The sequence below is a fragment of the Passer domesticus genome, chromosome 2, assembly GCF_036417665.1.
Source record: "Passer domesticus isolate bPasDom1 chromosome 2, bPasDom1.hap1, whole genome shotgun sequence".
NCBI classification, from domain to species: domain Eukaryota; kingdom Metazoa; phylum Chordata; class Aves; order Passeriformes; family Passeridae; genus Passer; species Passer domesticus.
Genome location: NC_087475.1, coordinates 71,790,504 through 71,818,120, shown reverse-complemented (window position 1 = coordinate 71,818,120; position 27,617 = coordinate 71,790,504). Strand labels below are relative to the sequence as shown.

The 27,617-nt window shown below is 42.2% G+C and overlaps 1 protein-coding gene across 5 annotated transcripts in view; it reads right to left on the bottom strand.

Moving 5' to 3' along the window:
* Positions 1-27,617, bottom strand: part of SPATA13 (spermatogenesis associated 13) — a 172,158-nt gene that overhangs the window by 62,035 nt on the left and 82,506 nt on the right. For 2 of the 5 annotated variants that reach the window (XM_064409196.1, XM_064409197.1), the window contains exon 1: positions 9,487-9,795. The exons of the other annotated variants lie outside the window; for them this stretch is intronic. The gene's annotated coding sequence lies outside the window, so the exon portion shown is untranslated. Of the gene's footprint in view, positions 1-9,486; positions 9,796-27,617 lie in introns of those variants that run through there. 5 annotated transcript variants of the gene reach the window in all.

Genomic DNA, 27,617 nt, shown 5'->3' with positions numbered 1-27,617 from the left:
TTTTTCTGCTTCCTCTCTGTTTGCATTAATTCTTTGGATTCTATATCCTCATATTTCACTGAATTTCCCATAATTATTTCCATTAGTTAACTGGTACCCCAAGTGAAATATATTCCTTTGGTTTGATTTTAATCTCCTGCCCAGATGATGCCATGTCTATTGGAAAACCTAGCTGCACCAGGGTGCTGAGAGCTGGGTGCCTCCAGCCTCCCTAATATGGGTGTTGAACAAACAGGAAGGATGGATTGCCAGGAGAAAATGAGAAAAGGGAGCACAGCTGGTAAGAAAACATATAGGCAGACATGCAAGGTAGGTTTCTGGACTATTGCCTAAATATTTAAATGATGGTTATACTTGCTTCTTGTACCATTAGGAGGGGATTCCTGGTTTTTAAAATCTCAGTGACTGTAATTCATAAATGATAAATAAATAATGAATTCCTTAGAAGCATGATGTTCTCAATCTTTTATTTTCTAGCTTCACTACGTGCTTCTTGTATTTTATGCCATCATTCAGGTTTTAAAGTAACATATTTAACTCTTTTCTTACAAGTTGAAAAGTCAAAGCCCTACTGATGAAGACCACCAGTTCCCCAAAATGCACTTGTTCTCTCTCAGCAGCCAGTGCACCAGGAAGTATAAATTCCATGATAACCTTTTCTCCAGTGTGTTCTGCAAGTGTGTGACAGTGAGGTATTTAGCAAACTTGGCTATTTTCTTCCTGGATAGCTAAGCTGTTCCATCAGCAACATAAAAATGTTTAAACAACACAGCAACAAACCTTGCAGTGTGCCAAGTTCATTGTTGGGAGGTTACTTTTAATTACAAGGTCCTGATTAACACACTGGAACAAGGCAATAGCTTACTTCAAACAGTTCCAAATCATTGTACTTAAAAATGCTGACCCTTGTCATAAGCAAGGACAAGTGACAAAAACAAAAGAAAACTGTTTTGGCTCTGAGTGAATTCCAAGTTCCACGACAGAACTTTGCAGAAACCCAGTAATCTATAAAAGCCAGCTTTCAAACACTAATTTTGTAGTACCATTAACAGCCAAACTGTTCCCATTAGTAGTCCAAATCTCAAACTGATGGTATAATTCAGAAACTTATTTTTAAACAAGGTTTCTTTACAGGACTTTCCTTTTTAAATCTTGTATTTATTATTTTTACTTGGTGCAACCTAGCATAACTTTCCCTCTTTCTCCTCCTCCTTATTATTATCATTGTCATTATTATTTAAATCCAGTTTATTTAGTCTGTTAACTGACTGAAGCATTTTACTCACACATTCTGCCCAGAGGCAGCATTATCTGTTTCTTAGAAAAATCATTCTGGTTGTAATTCAGCCTCTGCAATTGTATTAATGCAAGGACAGATCCTTTATTTGAAGCTCTTAGCTGCAGTTCTTCCACATGGAAGTAAAACATGAAATTACCATAATTAGGACCTAGTTGGAAATACAAGAGAATAAGGAAGTACACTCTTCATCATAGCAATGTTAAGCATGGTAAAAATGAATCCAGAAGCTTTTGTAGAGAAGTTTCCTTCCTTAGAAAGAAGAAAACAACTGACAAAGTGTGGGCTAAGCTGAGCAGCTTCTGCACTGCTGCCTCAAGAGGGTACCTGGGTGAGTTGCTGAACATCTGAACTTTGAACATTACAACAGACTCTTACTTTCTATTGCCACACGTGCATGAAAGCCTCCTTTATTTTCTCATCCCAGGAAACGGAAGCCATATGAAAGAGAACACCTTCAGAATACGTAAGCAGTGCTGGCAAGTTTAATCTAGAGCCATAGAATACAAATGAAATAGAAATCATTGGGATGATTAATTTGTGCAAATCTCTACTCCTTAATTTAATCAGAAAACAAATTATAAATATGACCAAGATAAATGATCAATTACTTATTAAAGCTAACAGGGTGAAGCTGATAGGGCCTAGTAGATAAGTCAAAGTCACTTTTAGCTGGAGTCCAATAGGATGGTTTGAGTGAATGAAAGACATGAGTTGGCTTTAAATAAAAGGTGGTTCTTCCACACCAATTAACTCTTACTTCATGCTATCTGTGCAGTGGGAAACTGGCCTCCCAATAGCAATGTTGGTAGCCAGGAGTGTATGTAAGGTAAGCCCGGTGTTGGAAAGCCAGGTTACAGTGCAGTTAAACTGCTCTTGAATTTGTTTAACGAAATTAACCAAATCCAGTGTGTTTTCAGAGACCACAAAGCATTTCCATAACACAAAATAAAAATATGAAAAAAATACTGGAATGCCTAATATGGCATTCTGCCTGTGTAACAAAAACACCAGGTGAAATCAATGAGCCTTGCCTTGAAGCCAAGCAATGGTCCCACAGACTGCACTGTAACTGCAGGTCAGGCACTGTCCAGCTGAGGCAGGTAAAGAGGACAGATGTGACAGTGACAAACATCTCAGACATAAGTGATACTGTCCAAGTGTTAATCTCTCTCACATCCCCCTGCTCCAAGCCAACACACAGCTTGAAGGAAGTTGTGTGTATTAGCAGGGATTGAATTTGCTCCTGGTTGGACCCATGATAATTGAGCTGCTGACACAGTAGATACCAGCCATTCTCTGCAGTTCTTGTGTGCTCAGTACCCCTCAGCTCTCCTGCTGAACCTCAGGCTCAATGGAACTGTTAGATCACATAACTAATCAAACCGAGCTCTTCATTACTGTTGTACCCATTTACGGTTAACCTACTTAAGACTCAAAATATTCTCATAAAACATGCACAAAATTTAGTCAAGTTCAAAATCAAAAGTTGCTATGGAACATGTGGTGAGAGCAGTACTGAGAAAATTGACTGTTTCAAGGATTAAGTGTCCCGAACAGAGATCTTAGAACAAAGATGGATTTTGAAAAAAATTCTGATGCTTTTCATTAACAAGAGGCATAACATTCTTCTTCTCTTCCATTTTGCCTCCAGGAAGACAAAGAAGGGAAAGAGACAGAGGAATATTAAATGATGTAATACCTCAGACATATAATTCGTCTTAATGATATAGATGCTTTCTTTGTTAACTGGGCACCCTGTGCCAACAGTGTAAGTACATAGAGATTTAGGAGGCCCTGTCTGTTCAACAGATGGCTGCTGAAATTTGTACTGCACTTGGAACTCAATTAAAACTGTGTGACAAGTAACTCTTCTTATCACAATAATGTTTATTATAATCTGTTGTCATGGCTTCAAGTAATGACACTTCGAGTAGCAAAAGTAAGCCGTGTTTTGTGTTCCTATTGAATCACCATTGTATTTGACTAATATGAATTGGGGGTTCAGACCAAATAAACAATTTTCCTTCTGTTTAAAATAATCCAGCTAATACAAATGAAACAACTTCTCCGGAACTGCATACCTACATACAATGTTAATACTTCAAGAATAACATCAAAATCAAATTCTCAAAAGACCAAATAATACATAGGACCGTCTCTCTCCCAGAACAGAACACTAACCAAAATAAGACATTTCATGTGCATTAGCAAGGACAGTTAAATACAGAGTGATAACCATGTGAAGGAGGAGGTTTGCCTGGGAAATTAACTGACTCTTTAGTCTGAATCTGAACTTCATAAGATTTTACAGTCAAATCTGAAGGCAGGATCGGCTGAGATGTGGGGAGCTCTGTTCCAAGGGAAGAGGAATCATGTACCATAAAGAAACTGAAAACAGTAGAGAGGAGTGGTATCTGTGCACAGTGAAAAGAAGAAGGTTAGGCAATTTCAGGGATCAATCAGAGAACCAGGAAGAGGAAAAAGTGATGTGATAGTCCCTATGAATGTGGCAGTCAGGGCAAACACCAAGGCCCAAAGAGATCATTCACTGAGCCTGTAATTAAGGCCTTTGCCTCTACAGGGATGCAGGGCTGTAGCTCCCTGATCAACAATGACCGCTTCTCCCTGTCCTGAAGTTTAACAGGTCTGTACTGTATGGAGCTACAGACCAGGAATCAGTGACAGAAAACACAGCTACTGCAGAGTAACATGTTTTTATAGAGATAAACCTTGTACAGATAATGAATTCTGCGTAATTTTTGTTTTTAGGAAGAGAGCAAAAAGTATTGGGTTTTTTTCTCATGGCTTCTTTTCAGAAGGTCAGTATGGCTCAGTTGATGGCCCAAAGAATCTATTTGGCTTGCTTTTTTCCCCAGAATTCATAGGCAAAGCATACAAATACAGCTGCACAGCTCTTCCAGTCTCTACCTCACCCAGCACAGAGCCCTTCAAATGGGCAGTCTTAAAGCCCTGAAATCCAAAGTCATAGCTCTCCTCAGGCACATAGGGTTTAACACATAGGAGCTATTTAAACTCTTCCAGGAAGGTCAAAGGGAAGACTTAAAACCAATATAACATAATACCTTTCATGTTCTCATTACCTACCTACCACATCTGGTACTGGTGTTTTGTCATGGAGATCCTATGTGTGTGTTTGTCCTTGTGTGTATACAGTAATCCATCAGAGCATTCTTAGATTAATACACTGTAAGGCCATGACATGAGCCAGGTTCACTCCCTGACTACATGCTTGTCTCAGCATTTCACAATTCTACAATATGCTAGGGAAGAACAATTTCATACAGGAAAAAAAATTATTTTCTTTTAATAAGTACTGCCAGCCATTAAATCTCTAAATAGAGTGGTAAACCTGTCACAACTAGAAATAAAAACTCTTCATCACCAGATTCAAACTTGTGTGATTTTTCTTTTTGCTTCACTTTACTAAATGGTCAGTTGTGCCAGATAATTTGCTTAAGTCTAAAACAGACCAGAAAGCCTTAAAATAACATTTCAATGGTTAGGCTGTGCAATCTGAGTTGTTAGTTTTACATGGTGGGGATTTTTTATTGCTAGTCTTTGAATATTGGCTCCTAAAACTAAGGTCTCTCTGTGAGCAAATGATCTGTCTGCTGCCCCAGCAGTACAATATAGCCACTGATTTCCTTGAAGATGAGTTTGCTTTTGACAGGTGCAGAAAAGGGTCTTGAGCCTGCCCCCTACTAAATCAATTCATTACACAACTACCATTCAAAAGCTGTCCACGCTTCACGAAGCATATGAGGATTGCTGCTGCTGCTCAGTACTGCCACAGGAGCTCAGCCACAGATGTAGTTCTCATCTGGTTGGGAAGCTTGTTAAAATCCTCTAATTAAAACCCTCCATGGCCTTATTCAAGTCCTTCTCACAGCCCTTGACCTTTTCCCCTCAGCTGGGACACATACAGGTATGGCAGTCTGCTGTATCACAGCAGGCAGGAAAAGCATTATTGTGGTCAGCTCCTAGATTTCCCCATAAATACTTATGTCTTTCACACTTGCTATTGTGTTGAATAGACTACAGTGACATTATGTCATGAAATGTAAAACTTCTGGATCACCTATCTGCTGATCTACTTTTACATGGCTATCATTTTCTTTTTTTAAAAAAGAGAAAAAGTTCCAATATTTGGAATTATTAATTGGGCAAGAAATAGACAAAAATAGTGCATCTTCATTTGCTCATAAAAATTTTTGAAGCATCACAAACCACAAATACTTCTGATACAGTCACATTAAATGGTTCAAGTTATCATAAATAATTTCCCTTTATCCCCTTCCCTTTAAGTATTGCATACAAAAAACAATAATGCAACGCAGTAAGAGGCCCCAACTTTTTTCTGAGTAACAGCCTTAGTTTATCAAAGCTGCTTCATAAATTCTTGGAAATGAGTTCTGCTTACGCACTTCTAGGACTCTGAAAACAGAATATGCAGAGAGAGGGCATCAAGGACTGGCAAGTCACTGTGTTCCTTTTGTGTTGGAATCCAAAGGACAGTTATATTTAGAAGACAAAAACTGCAGGAGAAACAGGGGCTGAAACAGATACAGTAAATAGACAATGTTATTTTCAAACCTCATGGGACAACATGTTGGTGTTTTGTGAGAGAAAAAATAAAAACTTGTAATTAAATATGTGATTCTCTGGGAAGATTTAGAGCCCTTCTGAGAACAGATGACATGTAATGCCACTATCAGGAATGACATTGCAAACTGGAAGAAAGGCAACAAGTATCAATTAGCTACTCACAACCTGGACATATTTGGTTGTTATTCATTCGAGATTTGATTGCTGATGATGCTAATCAACAAAAAGGAAAAAGCCTTTGGAAAGGATTTCTAATGTCTACAAGGAAATCCTCATTTCACTGAGAAGTGCATATTTGGTGCTCCATGTCTTCAGGAATTTTGCCCATCAATTTTTTTCACCTAAGGGCATGAAAGAAAAGGGCAGGAAAAATTAAATTGGTTTTACATTCTCTTATGAGCCTTACCTGCTCAAACAGTACCTTCTTGCATCCAGAAATGTAGTCTTATTAGGAAAAGGAGGAATGAGACCACTTGCCAAGGATTTCTACATACCCCCTGACTGAGCCCGCCAGAGGCTGCAGCGAGCCAATGAGACCCTCAGGCATGCTGCTGCCATGCATGTGCACATCCTGCACACGGGATGTGGGGCATAGCCCATCATGTCCATGAGACAAAATCCCTGTCCATAGGCTCTCCTGAGAAACATGGCTCTCCTAGAGCTTCTCAGGACTCCTGTATCTCTGACAAGGAATTTACTTCAGAGCATGACAAGTGTCCACACCACACAGTGCAGTCACAATTTTATGTCTACCAGATCATTCTCCTGGAGAAACTGGCTGTTCATGGTGCCCTGTTTACTGGGTAACACCTCTGAGGCCAGAGTGTGGTGGTGAATGTACATCCATCTGACAGGTATCAACAGTGGTGTTTCCAAGGGTTCGCTATTTGGGCCAGCCCTGTTTAATATCTTTAATATCTTGGCTATCTGGATAGCCAAGGGATACTCAGGTTTATCTTAGAAGAACTTTATACTAATTTCAGGCAGAATCAAAGAACTGGAGTTCTTATCTATGATATTAGTTGCAGTGAGGCAGAGTGGAAGCGCACCAAGGTGAATGGGAATTCAGAGAGCTTTGAATGATATCCCGTAGGAGCAAAAGGTTGCCAAAGTGAGACTCAAAGCAGACCACTGGCCATTACAGTAAAGTCAGCCAGTATCACTCTACTACTAATACTGTTGTAGTGACACAACACACTGCTGTACATCTTTGCTGGATTGCAGGCTTCCATGTGATGATTTAGGGGCACGAAACAGTTGGAGAAGGAAATGACAGGAGTGACTGCCATTCTGACTGCCCTGGCACACAGCATGGAGCAAGCACTGCATCTGGGGGCAATATAGGGTCTCACCCACTCCTTCCAATCCCCTTGCAAATCCCTACAATGTGAGTTGAAGAGCTTCAAGTTACTGCCATTATTCTCCTATTAAGTTTTCACATGTATTCAAACCCCTACATAACACAAATTATTCTAATTTTAGCTGTATAACCATTTAGAAAACTTTGATTTGTCTCCCAATCACACCTCAAGGCTCAAGCACAGGGGCACACAGCTGTAAAAATCTTCAAGAGGAAATGTGAAGAAGGGAAGAAAAGCAGTCCTTCTGCTGTTAATCTCTGTACAGGCAGGGGAATCACTGGGTACTTCTACAGCCACTTGCATGGAGTAAATATACTCAGAATTCTGCACACCATGCCTCGCAGCAAATCTAGAATCCCAGGCAGCTCTTTCTTCTTTACAGGACAAAGATCATTGTGGAACCTGTGGCATTCCATAGGAAACTAGTTGTGACAGGGTGCTCTCAGGTAAGGCTTGGGGAAAACAACAGTCCCCAAAGTGGTGACAGAGCTGGAAGGAGGTGGCACAGGCTGGCCAATGTGAGTGTGAAAGCAGCAGCAGGATCCAGGTAGAAGAGCAGGAGTGGATGGGGCTGGAGGACATATGAAAGCAATGAGGAAGGACCATCACATCCGAAGAAGCTGAGGAGAGCGAGGGGTGGGGAGGAGAGATCTGCGAAGATGACAGAGAGGCCTCCAAGTGGTGACCTGGAGAGGCAAGAGGAGGAACTAGGCCTTCCCAAATGATTCTTCTCTCTTAGCAATGAAGGAAAACTTAAGCAAAGTGAAGAGCTACAGTAACAAGAGCTACAATAATGTGAAAAGGCAGGCAGAAAAAAGAAAATTTCACTGGAACAGGTTGTCACTTTTTTTTTTTTTTTTTTTTTTTTTTTTTTTTTTTTTTTTTTGGAGTGAAAAAAACCAAAGCAGCCCCAGACACTTTTAGCTCACAGGACCAGCCAGCACATACCCAGCTCACCTGAGGGCTGTGGCCTCGGCAGCATTGTGAGTGTTTTATTTTCTTCACTGACATAAACTATTCGTGAACCATTTCTCCAATGCATTAAGCATAAACAAGCTTTCATTTCACACAGGTATTTCTTCCTGCCACTGTGATTTCATCTCCTAAACCAAATATTTTTATGCATGGAACCACCAAAAGAAAACAAGTCTGAGACTTCCCACTAATTACTGCATTTCCCATGAGTTCTCCTGCAGTGTCTGGAGCCAGGGTCTCCTGCCACATGTTTTATTTTGTGGAGTCTTTCCATTTTACGACTTTTGAAGCAACTGGTGGTGTTTATTGATCTTTCCACACAGCTGTTCTTTTCCTACAGGAGCACTGTGATGGTCATTCTTTGGTCTGATACATGAGGCCCCATTTTCTGTTTCAGGGAGTTGAGGAGGCAGAAGCTTTTTAAGACTCTGAGTTTGTGGGTGTAAAGAAAGCAGAAAATGCTACACACTGGCTTCACTTTCACAGTAAAAAATGTGCTTGTGTGATGAATTTCAAAATCCCGTGAGCTAACTATCCAAAGGAGACTAGATGTGATAGATAAGAATAAGGTGGGGGGATTGCCAGAGATCTGTGCTGGAGAAGGAGGTAAGAGCCATGGATAGCTCTACAGGAGAAGGACGGTGGAGCATCTACACAAAACAACTCCAGCTCCACATGTGCGGCTTCCAGCACATCTCCTCATGTCCCAGACAAAACTTGAATCCCCCTCAGCAACTTATACTATTCCTCAGGCATCCTAATTTCTAATATTGACAGATCAGACATGAACAGGAAGGACCACATGCACATACAAGACCTGACACATGCAATAACACAAACCACAAGCGCTCACGACCCCCGAGTAACCCCAAACCGGGGACAGCATCACTCGAGCGTGGATTCCCTTTCAGACTCCTGCGCGGGCCGCAGCCCCAGGGGAAGGCAGAGCCGCCCAGCCCCGCGGCTGCGGCCGAGGCTCTCCCATGACGGGCAGAGCCCCGCTCCCGCCTGGGTGTCCCCAGAGCCGTCCCCAGAGCCGTGCGGGACACGGCAGCTCCGAGGGGTGCGCCTGGCAGCCCGCAGAGCCCCCGCTCTTGCCTGGGTGTCCCCAGAGCCCCCTCAGGCAGCGGCGGTCACGCTGGAGGAGCGGGATGCTGGTGGGCGCTCCTAACTTGGCGAGGGAGCGGGGAAAGAGCACGAAAGGAAACTCGTGAGAGAAAATACCTGCCTTGCCGCTCTGCCGACTCCTCAGAAAGCGCAGCAGACGCTTGCATGCGCAAAGCTTTCCCAAAAATCACGTAAGGATCTCCGCTCAGCAGGGAGAAAAGCAGGGGCGCTCTGGTCCTCCCCGAACCGCCCCTGCGGGCAGCCGGGTTTCCCTCCGTGAGGATTCCCAGCCCTCCAAGCGCCCGGGGGTCCCCGGAGGCGCCGCCGCTCCCGGAGCCGCTCCCCTGCCTGCTCCGCTCGGGGGGAGGAACAGCTCGGGGGTGTCAGCGCAACACGCTCCATAAATTCTCCCCCAGACTTGTGCAGACGTAAGTCCTTGAGAAAAATGCCTAAATCGCCGAGTTTGTTGACATAGTAACCACGTTTAAGTTTTTGCCCCCTTCAGAAGCCCTCTGCATAAAACAATTCGTTATGTAAAAGATTTATCCAGCGTGCAGCCGGCTGGTTTGTGTGGTTTTATTTGCCCAAAGGAGAAATAAAGATACTGGACGTTTATACACGAGATTTCCCACCCAGACCAAGGGGTTGCTTCATTGCAGCAGATAACATTAAGGTCTTCCAGGAGTCTTTGAAGGAAATGTAACACCAAGTAAAAGAGGAAAAAAATATTCAGATAAACAACCCATTTCTAATACCTAAGCGAATTTTTAGGAACTTTTCAGGAGGTCACAAAATGTTTTGTGTTTTCCCTCTAACTTATTCACATATGTTTACCCGATTTCTCAAAGATGGTTAAAACATTTTTAAAGTTCCCAACTAAATTTGTAAATCTACAGCAGATACTGTGAGAAAGAGCAGAGGGTCAGGAACAAGTAAAGCCTGTGGAAGACTTTGCTTTCTCAATTCTATGGAGATGAGCCCTATGGAGATGAGTTCTTTAGTCTCCGGGCAGTGAAGAGAAGAAAGATAAAAGAGAATTGTGCTGCAGGGATCACGTGGGGTTTAATGGGTTTTAATGCATCCCCTCATCCAAACTGCTGCCACCCTACACAGACCTGCATGCAGATTTCTAGCCCTTTTACTGGTAATTTAGGCTATGGGAGCAGCCTGGCAGGCTTGTGCAAACCATGCTACCCTGCAGGGCTTTTTTGACCCCAGCTGCAAAAGGATGGGGGTGGGGGGTAAAATAACAAAACCCGAACCTTGGTATTTCGAGTTGAAAAGAGTCTTACAAGCAACGTTTCAGGGTTTTAACTTAATGTTGCCTTATAAACAACTTGATTTACAAATATCTTACAAATAATTGTGGATTACTTACTACAGACAACTCTCTCTCTGATCAGGGTTAAATGTGTGCTTAAGCTCGGAAGCAGCAGAGCACATAGAGTGAGAGATCTAGCATTTTCCTCCAGCCTTGAAATTCATTACAATTGACCATAACCTTCCCCTCAACACCCAGGCAGCTTCATTTTCTTCACATTATGCTGATTCTCTTCTTCCCCCCTCCCCTCCAAAAACAAAACAAAACAAACAAAACATAAACAAAATGAAACAAAAAAATCAGGTAAATTCTTAATCCACATCTTTTTACTGGGCTATAGCTGAGAATCATTTCCAGAGCTGTCATTTAAATGAGAAAAGACAAGAGATAAAGAAAGGAGAAGCTTAAATGTGCATTCACAGCTTTGGAAATCACACTCTTTGATGATGTTTCATTACACTTTTTAAGGATAGATTCTCAAATATAGTCCCAGCATCAGGACATGTTTCTCAAATTATTACCAGCTCATATCCTGACCCCATACCTACTACATAGTTGCTATTTTAAATGTTTTATATGTTTTAAGAAACTGGTAGGTATTATGAAGTTTGTAAAGCCCTGTTGTAAAGCTCTGGCTCTGCTGTATATTTCTTTATTCATATGAAGATAAAATATTTTTCAGTAGACAAAGTTTGGTACAGTTTTTTATATATTTCAAAGCAGGTCTAAAAGGGTAGACCTCTAGCCCTGTACTCTGGCTCCATGGATGATTCAGTGAAATCCACGGAACTACTGGAAGTGTTTGTAGCTCTGGTGGCTCCAAGGTGGTGTGAGGGAGCTACACTTCTGGCCAGATCTTCTTTGGACTTGCTGTTGAGCTCAGTTTGACACTGCACCTGAGGAGCTGGTGGCTGTGAGCTGCAAGGCTCAAAGTGAGGGTCAGCCTCATCTTTTCCTTGCATCCTTTGCCCCAGTTTGTGTTTGCCTTGCACTGCAACTGTGCTGGGGCAACTGAGGCAGCCACTTCAGTGGGCTGATCCAGTTGAAAACCAATGCACCCAAAAGCCACCATTTTCCATTTCATCAGCTTGTTAAGCTGACCTGGCTACAGATGTGCAACTGCTGGATGCAGTCCAGGCAGATGGGTGGGCAGTGCAGTGGGACAGCGGAACAGCAGCCCCCAATTGCTCTAGGTTATTTGTATTATTAAATTTCCATCTAATCTTGTTTGTGCCTGAGCTCTCCCAGTCAAATGGAATAACACTCTTTCCTTGCCCTACAGATTGTAAACCACTGGGTATAGAAAATCAGAGTTTTTATCAACTCAAAAACTCAACTTCAACTCAAATTTCATCATCTAGCAAAAAATGATAAAATATACAAGAAGTTAAACTGATTTATATCTGTACATTGTGCATACCAAACAAATATTCCAATGTTAGCAAAACTGTAAGTACTAAAGTAACTTTTCTTTTTATAAATTGAGCCCAAATCCATGAAATAAACTATTAATTGGGGGTAAGGGTAGGATGTGAAGTCGCATATGTTCTATATTATTTTTCAATATTGTTTGTGCTAAGTCCGTTTACCTTTGTTTTTCTGAAAACTTTTAACCAAAATGAGAAAATAACCTACTTGCACTGTTTACTTAAAAATTATATAATAATTAGATTGTCTTAATGCTACATAGATAACTAAGAATTGTAGTAATTTGACAACATCATCCACAGGATTTCATAAGATAACAGAAAGTTGCACAAGCACACTTACTAGATCTGCTATTGAAGACGAACCTCTACACTGATGAGACGGCAGAAGAGTCCTACGGCCTTCAGTTACGGGGTTTCGGAAAGCAGAGGAGTGAATGAACTCAAGAAATGGGCTCTGGCCCAGAGCCATTAGCAGCCGCTTAGTGCTATGTTTGCAAATGCTCTGGTTCCTGTAGAAACACCTAATCCTTCCTGAATTCTGGCCAGTATTTATGGCTAAGTGCAGACAGTAAAAGGCTGTTCTCATTACCTCCTTCTTATCTGTATGGTCCGTTTTGTGTGACAATGGATTTTCAGCTAGAATTTTAAAGCTTAATTATTCTGGCCACGTATTCGGCATCTATTTACATTGCAATGTGTGCCTAAGACCTGTTTGCTGGGGGATGCATGGTGGGGTGGGAGTTTTGGGTACTGCCTTAGCCATAGGGAACAAAATAATACAAGGAAAGCACAGGAACCCACAAAGCCCTTAATGCAAATCATAAACTTTCTATAGGCATTCTTGAACTCTCCTATAGAATGTGATACTGATTTATGTCCAGCAATGGAAGTCTCAAATATCCTTTCAACAGTGTCTGGAGGGATTAGCAGATTGTCAGAGCAGGGCTGAGAACTCTTTCCCATTTTAGGATTGACCTCCCCCGTGCTCCGATCATAAACAGAGTTTCACAGAATCATTTCCTTGGGGTCCTACTCAGTCCAGCAAGACACAGCTCACAAAAAGCCACAAAATACTGAGGCAAACTGAAAAGGCAAACCCCATAATAAAAGCATGCGGGAAATAAACAAGGTTTGTGGTCCACTCTTTAAAAAGCTAAAGCAGAAATTCCTGGTTTTTGAAGGAATGCCCCTTACCCAAAGCACAACAATGAACTAAGATAATTTTGTGGCTGTTTCACTTGCTCAAGCTTTCTAAACTTTGTGCACATACCCGTGTTCAGTATGGTGTTCTGGAAAGTATCTAAGCATTATCTTAATTTTGATCTTTATTGATTGTGGCCCCTAAATACAACACTTGTGGATATATCAGCTACAGCAAATAGACCATGACTGATGAGGTAGGCATCCTATATTCAAATGGGGGTGCAAGTGCTATGTGTTTGCAGGCAGCAAACACATAGCACTTGCACCCCCATTTGAATATAGGATGATGACACTGTGCCACTCAGAGCAGTAGCTGGTGATGAAACAGCTATCCTCTTTATGCTGAAGCTGGAGTTGGTCTGACTTTACTATTACTTGATCTATCCCACTCAATGAGTAGAAAAATCTTCATTTTTTTCCTGTGGGATTGTTTTGCCCTGTATTAATTGCTTTACCAGCTCACCACAGACTCAAGACAAGATCAGTGATGCTCCAAGGGAAACAGCAGGAGTGCACCCGAGTGGAAAGGGAAGACGGGCTGCCTGGCACTTTTTGCTAGCAGTTATCTTCTAGCCTAGTTCTGATATACTGCCTGACTGTACCCTTGGGACACAGCTAGAGATGTTGTCCAGGCCACCGATTAACAGGGTTAAGAGGTTATTTCTGTATCCCTCTCACACTTCCATGAAGATTACTGTCTCCTCAAACCTGCCAACAGAGTGGCACCTTTTGTATCCCCTCAGTCTCAAAATGATCTGGAAAACAAAAATCTCCTGTGAAAATCCCTGTGGCTAGTACAGATCATTTTCACAGAACTGTGCCAGGGGGTGACGAAATGAGCAATTATATCACTGCATCAGAGGGTAAGGTTTCACCAGGTGCGTGCCTTAGTTAATGCCTTATTACCACTGAAACAGGGCAGTCTCCTCTCTCCCTCTTGGACAGTTATCTTTGCCCCCACCTCATGCCAACTCCACTGTTCCTCTGAAAATTGGATTAAGTGAGTTCAGCTTACTTAACTGACAGAAAACACTTTTATTTTCCCTGTTTTTTATAGCCTGTGAGATGAACCAGCTCACACAGGAGTGATGGAGCATTCAGAACATGTAGTCAGGAACCAGGACCATGCTTGGCCTGGAGTGCATTGTGATGGGAAAGAAGGGGAAGAAGGGCTCAGTGCACAACAACATCTTAACATGGGTCAGCTGCAGCCTCCCCTGAACAATAGCTGTTATTGCTATTTCCTAGCTGAGCCTGAGATCTGTCCCAGCACATACTTTACAAGCCGTGGTGAGGATAGATGGATGTTTGCACAATGCTGGAGACCTTTCATCTCCTCTCAAGGAAAAGCTCTTTCTTGACATAGACAGGAACAAGTACCAGGAAAGTGTTAATTTGTTTAAAGCTGCTGTGCAGCTCCTTTGCCCTTCAGGGACCTGGGAGCTTCAAATCACCAAGGCATCAATTCAGATGATGCAATACTTGTCCCTGGATACACTGCCAGAGGACAGTAGGAGAAAAATCAGGAAAACCAGTGGAAGATTAATTACTCTCTTTCCATCGGGCCTTGCTACATGAATTTTAGTTCGTGCCTTCTGATTTACCAAGTTACCTTGGTGATTCTTGACTGCTCTGCTTGCAAGCCTACACCAGCTCCACTCCAGCCCAGGTACAGATGCTGACATCATCTTCCCCCTCCCGCTGGCACTTGCCTGCTAATGAAACACAACTGCACAGAGGAAGAAGGAAATTCAGGGAGTGTCAAATGCCAGCCTCAGTGCCAGCATACCATAGCAGGCTGGTGCAGTCATCCCTGGCTTTTCTTCAGAAGGAGTTGGGGAATGTCACTTCTTTTTTGTATTATATTTTGTAGCAAATACTTATAGGGTGACATTCTGCCTCCTCCGTGCTGGCTCTCCTGCTCCCTGTGCTGTTCAGGTTGCTGTAGCTGGTCATGTTTCAAACAGGGCTGAACACTTGTGGGAGTGATTTCAAATTACTTTTTAAATATCTGCTTATAGGAAGGCATGACATTCTGAAAAGGTAGTTTGCCTTCTAAAAAGGAAAATCCTTTCAAAGGTCTCCCAACATTAGTTTTCAAACCTCTTGCTCAGCTGACACAGCAAGTTGAAAGACCTGCATCCTGCCTTGACTGACAGTTTTGGATTTCCTCTTCTAGCCATGAATCTTCTGGATGAGAAGTGCTCAGAGAGGCAGGAGTTGGAAACTGTATGCTTTCCCAAGAACAGCCTTCTTGTGATACAGCACCAATCAATCAATCAAGCAATACTGGAACATTGTTTTTTAAATAGGTAATATATCTGCATGTAGCCCAAGCTATGATACCAACTCCACCAGTAACCTCTGACCATTGAATGAAGTTAAAATCTGGCTGCCACGGAAAGAAGGCCTTTGCTGTCCTCCTCACCAATTTCCTTTTCCCTCCATACCCATTTCTACATTCCTCCCTCTCCCTATTTCCTTGTTCTGACTTAATTTTCTGCCATTCTTGTGAGTTGAATTGGCTTATTTTTATTCAGTCATTGGAGCAGTGCCAGAGCTGGCAACAAGGCAAGCAGCAGAGATACATGGTGAAAAGAAGTGAGAGGAAGAATGGGTGAAGAAGTTGGATTTCACTCTTGCCCAAAATCAACCTAATCAAGAGCCAGAAGGCAGGACAAGGCATGAAGGTTCTAAAAGCCAGAGTTCCAGTGAAGGTAGCAAATTGTGCTGTGCCTGTGTCTGCAGCAGATGCTGCAGTCTGAGGTGCTCTCAGAGAGTTGCTGCTTTCCCAGCCTGGTTATATACAGCTTCAAAACAACATGAGGGCAAAGAGCTGACCATCATCCACTTCCATGCTCTAGGCAGTTTTGGTGTGAACTCCAGCACTTTCCAGTCATGCTGCACTGAATGTTCAAACAAACACAGGAGGAAAGGGTGGCGTGTAGCTGTGGGAAGCATATCTAATTTGTCCATTTAAGTCCCCTTAAATAATTCTTCTCTTCTTCAAAGCAAATCTCACTCTTTGGCAAAGCACATGGATAAGCCTGGCTTCTCAGGCCCCTGGGAATACCAGTCAGGACAGCAAACCTTCACAGAACCTGCAGCTCATGTGGACCTCAACTGGTAGCTACTGTCACGCTTCCCAGGACTTGCCACATGACCTGCCTCATTTGGGATTTCCAGTTAGCTGGACTATCTCATACTGGAGGGCTGATTAACTCATATTCTTGCTACAGTGGTCCCATCGCAAAAGAGTGACTGAGGAAAGTGACTCCCAAGCACAGAGGGTTGGCCCTCCCAGCTGCCATGTGGGAATACACAGAAAGCCTTTGAGGAGCCAGCTCAAAAGACCTTGAGGTATCTGAGCTGAGATCCTGACGAGATGACTTCATATTTCCTGCCCCAAGGCTTTTTGAGCAATATGTATGTAAAAGCTGAAGCTGAGCATGTTTTAAAACTCATCACTCCTATATGTAATCAGTGCCTTATTAGATTTCCAGCAATGCAAAGGGACTAATAGTTAATTTGGAAGCTACCTGGAAGCAGCTTTTTCTTTTATGTTTGCCAGTGTTTTTCCATGTTGCTCCATGTAACTAAATTAAGTGTTCTGATAACAGTGCTAAGAGCAGTGGAAAAGCCAACATATTAAATAAACTTGGCCACCTGTCATATTTTACATGCCATCTCTTGCTCACACCCTGTGGGTTTAAATGTCTGGCAGCTGAAGCTATGGCACAGAGTGGAGAGTCCTTAGAATTCACTCTTCCTTGCTACATCTGAATCTGAATTTGTTGACCTTTAGTCTTTTCTGTTCACCAGGGCAAGAAACACAGAGCTTTTTGCACAGCTGATCTGCAGCCCAGATGGTTGGAAGCTTATTGGGACCAAAGGAGAAGAGTTGTTTAGAAGTAGCAAAGAAATCTTTGAACCTCAGGACTGCAGGAAGACTTCAGTACAACAGCAGGGTACAGCCACCATCCAATCCAGCCACTGCACTGCCAGGATGCCAATTTTTGGGTTGTTTTTTGTTTGGTTTGGGTTGTTTTTGTTTTTGGTTTTTTGTTTTTTTTTTTGGGGGGGTTGTTTTTTGTTTGTTTGTTTGTGGGGGTTTTTTTGTTTGTTGGTTTGGTTTTTTCTTTTTTTTTTTTTATTGCCAGGGCAATATTATTCTGAACATACTCTTGTTCACTGATGGCTATTAAGGAGTTAGAGCCATGTTTTCTTTTCCAGCCTCAGCTGTTAGTTGGAGGCGAGAAGCTGGCTTCCCGAGTTTTCTGCTCCTGGAGCTTGGCAAGACAAGGCAATATCTGTGACCAGATAGCCCAGAATAGGACCACAACTCATCTGCTGGCACTTGAGGGCAGGAGTAGGTAATGGGAACAAAGTGATTCCTTGTTCAGAGCAGAAATGTGTTTACTCTGACATGGGTGACACACTGTGGGTGTTGTATTTACCATTTGCACCTGTACTGACATCCCAGTGTGTAAGTGCATTCAGCAAGTCCAAAATCAAATTAAATGGACTGTGCTATTTAGAAGACATTTACTCCTATGTGGAGGTACTTAATTACTTTGTTGACAAGTGCTGTGGAAATGTTAGTCTATTAAGGAAGGTGAAGCAGAACCACTTAGAGATCATAAAAGTTTAGTACAGGGTTTGACCCCACAAAGTTTGGTAACATCACCAGTGTGAAGACACTGTTGCTGTCCTTCTGGTCCTCTGGAAATTCACCCTCTGTAACTCCTTAAGGTCAGCAAAGCCACTGTGATCTGTGGAGCATATCCCATCAGGGTTTTATCTTCTGCCCTTCTGTGAGTGGCTGACACTGCCTGTTTATCCCTGCTCACAAAAACATGGCTCAACCTAGCCTTCACAAAGCTCACTCCAGACTTTTGCTGGAATAGTTCTGTGAGCTGCAGGGCTCCCAGTGACATTTGCACCCTGTTTTGCTAAGTAGCAGTCATGGCTCCTACAGTAGGTCACACTGGGCCACAAGTTTAGCTGTCAGTGAGTCAAATACAGTGGATGTTGGATCATAATCCCACTGGTGCTACAACCAGCAGCCAAATGTCACTTGACACAAGACTTCAGCCTCCTACAAACATGATTTTCTCTATTTGTAGAAGGGCAAAGAGCTCTGCATGTACTTTTTATAAAGTCACAGGAAGTTACACAGAAAATAGTGGTTTTATAGAGAAGTATGTTACTGTCAGAGGGAGACCATCATCTTTTTATGAAATAAAATTTGTTAAACCCCTCAACTTAGTGCCATTTACTTTGGCTTTCTTGGCACACCCTAGGGTGTTTACCAGTGGGGACAAGAATTTACACTGTTCAGATGCCTCAGAGAAGTGACTGCACTAATCAAACCACCCAAAGTGTGATTACAGCAATGGCTTCCCCAGAGACTTGCTTTTGGTTTTAAGTAAACAAGTAGCCATCCAAGTAGGAGGAGGATGACTCAGATAAAATCACACAGACCTGTTATATATAGCAAACATTAAATATGCTTAAGATTCCTCTGATACTTTAAAAAGGATAGTTCAAATTATCACCCTCTGAAACTCCATGGATTCTTACAATAAAAATAATTTATTTTTAAAATAAATATACTTCTGCCTCTTTTGAACTAGGCCAAATGGCCCATTTCAAAATAATATTTTATTACTTTGGACAAAAATAGCCTGAATTTCTTGCTAATATTTGCTGATTTCAGAAAACATAGCATTTGCTTATACCTCGAAAATAAAAAGATGAAGAGTTTGCCATCTAACATCCTTCCTGTTTGTACAAACTCCAGTCCTCTGAGCTGTACTGGACCTTTAGGATTTTCTGTGGGATGAAGGATTTCTGACAATGCCTACCTTTCAGACCCAGGCAAACTATTCTTCAGGCACAGAGTAACCCTTTCTTGAAATGTGTTTTTTCCTCACCTACCCTTACTCACAGGGCAGTGTAGTTGGTCAAAGCATGCAACAGCTTGACGAAAGGACAGTCATGGAGTAATTTACTTTTGTACATAATTTCATATAAGACTCTTTCCCATTATCTCACATCAGTGCACAGATGTGTGTCTCAGTTCTGCTTATGTACACCAACAAATGACAGAAACACAGTGATGTACGTTGGAATACACTTTTGCAATTGCAGCTGTATTTCTGGAAACTGAACTTCAGCAGCAGTTCCCTAGGGAATAACAGGAAAAGCACACTGAAACGTTGTTCCTATTACCTATCCTAACTTGCTTCATGTATTCCTTAGTGTGCTCCCTCTGCAGTGTTGCAGGCAGATGGGGAGCACTTGCAGGGAGCAGAAGTCACACTTCTTCCCCCTGCCTCCATCAGTGCTGCCGGCACCATTTGCACAGTGGAACAGGGAGTGCTTGGGGCTCAGAGTACAGGTGTGTTTGCCCTTTCTCTTCTTTATGCATGCATATAGTCACCTCTATGCAAAAAGCATCCTCAAAGTCTTCAGGAGCACACAGGCAACTAAGCTGGAGAGAAAGTAATAGGGAAGAAAAACAAGGCTTGCCTCAGACAGGAACAAACACCAGTGCCACCCTCAGCCACAGGGAGACATCAATTCCCAAACACAGGTTTCCTTCCCCAAATGCTGGGAGAGGGCCCTGTACAAATGAGGTCGAGCCTGGGTCAGTGAAAGGAGGATATAGGTCTTTTAATGTGTAATGGGGCAGAACCTAAAAATCTACTGAAGACAAAGGAAAAGCAGCCAGGTCAATAGGAAGTGTCAGATGCAGCCCTGAATCTGTAGATGCTATGAAAGGGACAAATCACGTTCAAGACCCGGACATAACAAGGACTCCATCAGCTGAATCCCAGTTTTCCTTTGCAATTTAGCAGAACTCCAAACCACAGCAAACTGAGCCACTCTGGCCATAGGGTCAGGAGAAACACCTCACTTGTCTTTGGGTCTCTGGTTCTCTGCTATGGTCCTGGAGGTAGAGGAGCTGTTCAAAACTGCCTTGGACAGGGAAGGCTTTGGGCTTCCTCATGAACTCTTGGGTCACACCCATTCCTGCCTGGGTGTCACTTGTGCCCTCAGTCCTGACTGGAATGGCAGTCAGAAGAGGGCAGAGGGCAGGGTGAGTAAGGATTAACAACTCTGACATTTCTGATAAATCCAGGCCTGCCTAATTATGCTGTAAGAGATTAAAGGTAAAAAACTTGAATCTAGATGATGACATGCTGAAAGTACCATGACTGACTCAGGAGAGGGCTTTGAGCTGGAAATCACCTGGGAGAGCAGAATCAAAATCCACAGTTACTTGCAGCCTTCTTCAGGGTCTGGAGCTAGGAAGAAATTAGCTTTAGCATTAGTTAAATAAGTGTAGATAGTTATTTACTGCTTCATTGCCAATTTACATATGATTTTCTCATCCAAAAGAAGTTAATAGAGATGAAATAAATGTGTCACTATAGCATCTTCCTGCCTAATAGTTACTAATGGCATAGTTCTTTGGTATCCCATTATAAATACAAACAGTTCATGTTATAAATGGAAATGGTGAGTGACAACAGTCCTTTTATCTTTGCTTCAAAACATCTTTTAATCCTCACGAACAAAAAATTTGCTCTCCATTTTGTCTTATTTCTTATAGAAACAATAAAGACAGGAGTCAGAATTCATCAAAATGCTGTGCACAAAGTCAGCTTTTCACAAATAATAATCAACAACAATAAGTAATGATTGAATGAAGCACTTGTGACAAGTATCAGAGTTAACTGTGCCACAAAATCAAATTCTTTATCTTAGAAAGCAAAGATAATACCAGTAGTGGCAACTCAAATACACCCCTGCTGCCTCAGAGTAGCAGCCAGGCGTGGAAAGGCCCCTTCGAAGCTCAGTGACACTGAGAGGACATGCTGATATGGTCATTGACCTGTGGACATCTTTCTGCAGTGACCCACTACTCACATTTCCACCTCATCTGCTGAGTGCAACCAGCCATTGCACACTGCAAACCTACACCCCAGGGACGTGACACTCATCTTGTTTCACCTTGAGCAAACACTCCAAGAAACCCATGCAAAATCCAGCAACAATTGGAAAAAGATTAAAGGGAAGGACTGAAAGGCATTCTCTTGTCTTTTCCTTTGCCCTAGAGCCAGGTGAAGGTATGAAATGGGTTGTTGCTCAGACTGCTGTGGCTTGAGCCAGCCAGTTCCATAGCACTGAGTTATTTTAATTATCAAATTCTTTGTGGATTGTTTTAGATTTGACAGTCTTATTACTCTCGTTGATGTAGGAAATTTTGGAGAAAGGGTGAAGGCATTCTCTGTAATACAGTCTGTCTTATTCTCAGCCCCTGGAGCCACAAATTTTGGTGAACACCTGCAACATGTCAGGCAGAACAAGCTGTCCCAGAAGTGAACTGGGAGCTGCCAGAGGGGACCAAGAGCCCCAGCTGAGTAAACCAGGCAGAAAACATTCATAAGAGGAACAGCCCTTCCCGGGCCAGGATAGATACAAACCACACATGTCCTCTTCCTAATAGCCAAGAGCCAAACATACTTCCATGCTTCCATTCCTCACATCTACTGGCAAATCATGATCCAACTTAATATTGACACCTAATGATAATGCACCACAGCTATTTGTGACACTCCAAAACCATGGTGGCTCTCAGACACTGCTTCAGTCTGGAACTGCAACATCTGTTAGATGTGAAGATATATGAGGAAACATAAATATACCTTCTTCTTCCTCTCCTTAAAATGGTTTTTATTACATCCCACATTTTCAGAGGGAATTTGGCCACAGAAAAAACACAACATCAAAGTCCTAGGGGTTGTAGAAAGCCAACATATGTAGAGTTGGCTTTCTTGCTCTGAATTGAAGATGATTTAAATTGAGTAATCAATTAAACATATTTTGGTTAGACATAGTGGCTCAGATATCAAAAGTAGCAAAGCTATTCTTGCCTCTGCTCAGGGAGGATGGTATTCTAGACGTCTAATTCCAAATTGAGTGAAGTTACCTTATTATACACAGTACAGCAGCAGACTTCTGGGCAAATCGTTACAACTGCCTGCAAGGTATGCTGTGGAATGAGAACAAACTGTTCAGACATCCACAGGTCAGACAGCTTTTCATCTGGTCTTGATTACAGAGGAGCAGATTCCCCCCTTGCATGCTTAGCATTAGGTAATAGACAATAATGAGAGCTTTGCACCCCTGTGCCCTAGCCCTCCTCAGAACAAGCTGTGCAGGATGAGAGATTAGCATGCTGCAAAAAGCTTGCCTTTTTGTAGCAGGCATGGGTAGCAATACGGTTGGCATTTTGTTTCAGGAGGTAGTCTATTATATATGCAGGAATATTTCAAATGCAGACATCTCTGCAGTTCAGGTCTTCTGAACTGCCTTCCAAGACTGCAGTGTGACATGGACTACATAATTACTATAATTGCAAGTGAAAACAAAATGTAAAACTTGTATCTTACTCTTGCTGAGCCTCATCAATGCAGTTTGTCTTTCCATGTTTCTCAAGCGAGTGCAAAAAATAATTGTGGCCTAAGAAAGTCAGAACACAGCAGTATTATCTCCCTGCTAAAGCTCTAAAGGTGGGAGCATGGGAGGCTGCTCACAGAGCAGCCTGGAGCCTGTGGCTTGTCTTCAAGCTGCAGCCCATTAACCATGGCACCTGGCTCAGGGGCAGAGCCCAAAGTGTGGCGGAGCTCAGCAGCTCCTCTGCTGCTCGCTGCCTCTTACCAAAGAGGAAGCAGGTTGCTGAACCACAGATCATCTGCATCCTGCATACAAGAGCAGAGGATAAGAGAGGCTGCAGTGGAGCTACAAATGTATGGATTCAGCAGTGGGAAACCAGAGACAATCATGTGAGCCTCACAGCACATTATATTCAGCTAATCCTCTGAGGTGGTTTATAGTCCTGTAAGTCCACAATAAGAGACACAATAGAAAAAATGTGATGGTAAAATGTGTTATGCAAACTGCTTGATGAAAAACATACCAAGAGATTGGGACTGCTACTCCAAAGGATGCCTACTTGACCAGAAGTGGGACTATATAGGTGTGGAAGGGAAACCTCCCTGTACACCAGTGCAAAGAGCAAGTGCAGTCTGGCCCTCTGAGAAAAACACAAACCCATAGTGCAGAAGTCAAGGAGAAAGAGTTAAATGTCCTGATGTGAGGGTCTCTGAAGGACCACTATCTTTGCAACTTAACTCTGTCTCTTGAGTGATTCTTCTTTGTCCCGTCAGTGAATCTTTATTTCTGAAATTACCTGACTTTTATTGAGACATCTTATGGTTATGGAGTGCAGACATCAAAGCTTACAATGAACTGTCAAAAGCTTGGAGAAGAAAAAAATATGAAATCCAGCATTCTCAAATCAGCTATTCTAAAAACAACCAACATATTAAGTGCACATTTGTCTGTAGGAAAATTTGTTTTTTTTCAATTTGTTTTTTTCATCAACTGTATATATATATATATACACACAGTTAATGAAGTTTGATTTTTCCAGGCTGACTTTATGCACTTACAATTTTTTTTGAGACCTTAGAGAGTTCCCCTAGGCATTAGACAGTACAGAATAGGCAGCTGAGAACTTTCTTTGGGATTCTAGGAATCTAAATGATATGGACTCTGCATGACACACAGCTGTATGAGATTTATCTCTGGGATATTTGAAGTACTCAGGACCAGCTCTAAAGCAACCATGATGCTCTCCAGGGCTAACTAGGGGCTACTGAAGCTCTGGTGAAGCCCAGTTCTTCATCTTCTGCAGGGATGGAAGATTGGTCAGTGCTGCCCCTTTACACCTGGCTTTTACTACCCTAAATCTTGCCTGTCAGCTTCTTTCCTTGTGTCTTCAGAACAGTTTTCTGGTTTATTGAGTCATTGAGTCTGTATCAGGAGTTAAGTACTGAGCTCTGTGTTCCAAGTTTGTTTCACAGGCATTAATTTAAAATGCAGTACACTGACAGGTGTTTTTAAATTCCCTCCTTGGGTAAGATTTAAATGGTAGTTTGGGAAAGGTGTGTGGCTCCAGGCAGCTCAAAGCAATTGTTATTTTTGTATATTGAAGTAAGACATCCTATCACCTTAAGTCATGTGTGCATTAAACAAGGAGTCATTTAATGATATCTCTGGGTGAACCAGATATCCCTGTCTGAAGTCTACCTGGCTGGAGATACAATAGTTGTAAGGAGAGAAATTCCCCCTGCTGCCAGCACTACAGCACCCAAATGTGAGGAGTAACATCTAAAACTAGAGACGCCTCCTTGTCCTTTTCACACAGAAGGCAGGCTGTTATCAAAACACAGTGGATGGAAAAAACCTGATACCAGATATCTGATGGAGTCACAGGTGCTCAACAGGTGCATAATGTAACAGCTTGTGGAGACAGAAAGGAAAAGAAACGGACACAGACAAAGGTTCCACCACATGGCCAAGAAGTATGCAGGGAGAGGGGCCCACTGGGGGACCCCAGAAGCTGGAGTTATCCCTTCCAGACATGGTCACAGCCTGCTGAGAAGATTTGTCTTCAGACAGGAGGGACAGCTGTCAAAGATCCCAAAGAGAAATGTCTGAACAGCCAGAGAGCTCGGTACATTTTCATAGACCAGTGAGTCCCTTTCTGCCTCTCCTCTCTCTTCACACCATCACAGCCTCTCCCTCATTACGTCTCCTAGAGCTGCTCACTCTGTACTGGCCCCCTCCGTATTATTCCTTCTTCACTTACCTCTCTAGTTGTTTCATTTCCCCCAAGTAAGGTAACATGGGTGTTTTTTTGCTGCAAATTCATTGTGATCTGCACCCTTTAGTACTGACTCCCTTGCTCATGGCATGGGCTTCATTTCAGGTAGCATCTGATATTCCCTGTCAGTAGGGAGAAAAAGACATTTCTAGGAAGAAATTATTTTTTATGATGTCTAGCAGACATCTAGATGCCTTTGGTTTTCTAAGCCCATGAGGCTGAGCAGGGCTGTCTGCCATTCTCAGTTTGTATGCCCAGAGTAGAAGAATCCTTCAAGTTTACCGTTTCATCACTCTAATGACAAACATGCTTAATAACACACTTCTGTTACACAGAAGTCTGTGAAACATTAACTAGACTTCCTTTTTTTCAAAGCACTTTTGCAAACACTTCAACCCACTAGTCCTGATGGTGGTTAGCTACCTCTCTCCCTGGCCGGGCCATTGCAGAGAGATGCAGTGATGGAAAGATTAATGGCAGAGCAAAAGGAAAAGAGAGAGAGCAAAAGGAAGAAGTCTGACTGCACATCTTAAAGATTCTACAGCTTCCAAGCCTCTGCCCACAGTACCACTGATACATTTTTAGTCAATGATTTTTCTATGCAAAATTTGTAATGGAAAGGAATCCCAGAGCCAGGTTCTCCACTTTTTCTTCTTTTTCGCAGGATTTCTGAAGTCTTCAGTCTTTTCTACACTATGCCAGAACTGGGCAGAAGTTCTGAAGAGGTTCCCTTTCTATTTCATGTGGTTCAGCTACAAAGGATAATTAGTACTGTCTTCAGCTACCTATGGGAGACTGCAGAAAAGACAGAGCTAGATTATTCTCAAATGTACACAGCAGAAGCAAAAGAAATGGATACAACGTGTAGCATAAGAAATTCTGACTCAATATAGAGAAAAAAGTTTTTTATGAGGATTTGGGTTGCACAGAAGTGGCAGAACCTCCATGTTTGAAGATTTTCAAAAGCTGACAGGACAAGGCACTGAATAACCTGTTTTCCTGGGAGCTGCTTCAGGCAGGAGGCTGGGTTATGGACATCCAGATGTTCCAGAGGTCATTTCCAGCTTTCCTGATTCCTTAGAAATACTCCTGTTCATATAGTCCCTACAGGAGGAGAGCTTCCCAGAAGAATCTCAACAAGAATTTCCAGAGGTTGTGGGAGTATCCATGTTATGCAGACAGCATAGGACAGATGGCTTCACATTAAGTGCTCAGAAGCCACACCAGATACAAGGAACCATTTAATTGTGGGACTGTAACACAGGCTAATTTGAATTGCTTCTTTCTCAAAGCTGTAGTTCAGCTGGGGCCTCTTTTTTTTTCCCTTCTGGCAGCAAGTACAAACTATACCAGTACAGAGTGGTTTACAATGTGAAGTCAACTACTTTAAAATGACCATGCTTTACTGATAAAAGGCTTAGAGGTAAATGTAGAACTTGTAGGCCAGTCAATTTAAGCTCTCCTGCTTTTTGAAAAAGTGCTGTATTTATGACAAGACTGAAACCAGTTGTTTCTTGCCTCAGAGACAACATCAGTTCTTTGTAGATTTTGAATTAGCTGAAAAATGTCTATGATCATTGTTAGAAGCTCATTTCATTCCACCTCCTCTGCTGAGTTTGCCACCCCTGGCCTCAAGCAAGGCTACCTGAGAATCACAGGAGGACATCACTGCTTTGAAGAAGCCATTAGAGAGATTTCTCTATGAGTTTATCACTGCCAGGTGTCAAACAGCCAGTTATTTTACAGCTCCAGCAGTGCTTGCATTTCTTTACTGCCAAGTGTCAAAGTAAAAATTAGAGAGGGAAGCAATAACAAATTAGTCTATATAGGGTTCTTTCTAGTTCTCATTGTTTAAGCGTGGTTTCTTCAAATAACAAGCACAGTCAGAATTCTGAGGATATTCCATGCTGGCCTGGTTTATTTAAATTGATTAGAAGAGAAATATTGCCGTTACCTTCAATGGAAGGTAAAAGTAAATAGCCCTGAAAATTCCACCTATAGTAAGAATAGACACAGCAGATTTGTTAGTTTATTACTGAATTCAAAACAGAGGGGCAGGGCTGGGCCAGAGCAGAACTGAGAGAAGAGTTTCTGTGTATAATTGCTGGGCTGATAAGTCAAGAAATGTATTTGCACTAATTAGATTTTCTCAATTATATTTTTGTATTTAGGAAGGTTTTTATGTCAGAAAATTATGTATGTAGCTTAAATTTGATATAATGTATTTATTTTCACTCTGACTTTCACATTGTCTAGGTATTAGGTATCAGACAGAAATCTTCATGTGATTTGTGTGATATTTACTGTCAGATTTTCCTCAGCTGAGAGAAGTTTGTTGCATCCTGGAGCAGTACAGGGAAGTACTACAGTAAACAATGAAATATTTATAAATAGATGGACTCATTTGATGATTGCATTAATTTGGTAAAGGCTGGACAGCTGCAGGGAGACAAAATAGCTAGGTTGATATTCTGTGAACATTGCAAGTTTTCTTACACTTGTAGACTATGACAGGAGGTTTGAATCTATTACTGATTAGCAGATTCATAAT